Source organism: Orycteropus afer, unplaced genomic scaffold (assembly GCF_000298275.1).
Source record: "Orycteropus afer afer isolate SDZICR_OR568_19922 unplaced genomic scaffold, OryAfe1.0 scaffold00836, whole genome shotgun sequence".
In the NCBI taxonomy this organism is placed as follows: domain Eukaryota; kingdom Metazoa; phylum Chordata; class Mammalia; order Tubulidentata; family Orycteropodidae; genus Orycteropus; species Orycteropus afer.
The window spans coordinates 623,056-624,545 of record NW_006922423.1 but is presented as its reverse complement, the minus strand read 5'-3'; positions in this window follow the sequence as shown (position 1 = coordinate 624,545).

The window sequence follows — 1,490 nt, the reverse complement described above, 5'->3', positions numbered from 1 at the left end:
AAAAAAAAAAAAAAAGTGAGAATGGTCAGATTTTGTCTCACCTAATTTGGTCATGTTGTCAGAAGGGACCATTCCCTGGAGAACGATATCATGCTTGGTAAAGTAGAGGGTTAGAGAAAAAAGGGATGACTTGCAACAAGATGGATTGACACGGTGCCTGCAAAGATGGGCTTAAGCATAGCAAGGATTGTTAAGATGGTGCAGGGCCACACAGTGTTTTGTTTTGTTGTGCATAGGGTTGCTATGAGTCAGAATCGGCTGGAAGGCACATAACAACAACAAAAGAGAAAATTATGTTAAGTGAAAATGTGATCATGAGAAAATCATGAATCTTCATTTCACATTTTACTTGTATCCATTTTCTTTGTGTTAAGACTATTGTTTTTCTTATCTTTCTGTAAATCATTCTCTTTCAATTTATCTCTATGTTTCATGCTTGTAATTCTTCTATACCTAATGGTACAAGGAGGACTTGTGGAAGGCTTCTGCTTTAAATAAAATTTATTGGATTGTCTTTTGAGAATATGATATTAGGTAGCATGTACAAATTTATACTCAGGATCTATATTTACTGGGGTCTATACTTCTCTACAGAAATGTCAGAAATTCAAGCCTGATTCAAAAGAGGACTTGGACAAGCGATATCATTACTAATATCAGATTGATTTTGGCTGAAAGCAGGGAATACCAAAAATATGTTTACCTGTGTTTTATTGACTATACATAGGTATTTGATTGTGTGGATCACAATTAACTGTGGATAACATTTGGAAGAATGGGATTTCAAAGCACTTAATTGTCTTGTGTGATAGCTCTACATAAACCAAGAGGCAGTACTATGAACAGAAGAAGGAGATACTGACTACATGGTTTAACATCAGGAAAGGTATTCATTAGGACTGTATCCTTATTCAATCTGTATGCTGAGCACAAAATTTGAGAAGCTGGACTATAGTAAGAATATAACATCAGGATTAGAGGAAGCCTCACTAACAACTTGTGATATGCGGATGTCACAACTTTGCTTGCCAAAACTGAAAAGAACTTGAAGCATTTACTAATGAAGATCAAAGACTACAGATTTCAGTGTGGATTATACCTGAACATAAAGAAAATAAAAATCCTCACTACTGAACCAATAAACAATACCATGATTAAATGGAGAAAAGTTGACATTGTCAAGGATTTCATTTTACTTGAATCCATAGTCAGTGCCCATGGAAGCAGTGCTCAAGAAATCAAATGATGTATTGTATTGTGGAAATCTGCTACAAACAACCTTTTTAAAGTGTTAAAAAGCAAAAATGTCACTTTGATGACTAAGGGGCAGCTGACTCAAACCTTGTTATTTTCAATTGTCTCATAAGAATGCAAAAGGATGACAATGACATTTTCTTACCTGGCCAACTGACTGGAAGAGATCCATATTTGTGCCCATTCCAAAGAAAGGTGATCCCACAGAATGTAGAAATTATAGAATAATATCATTA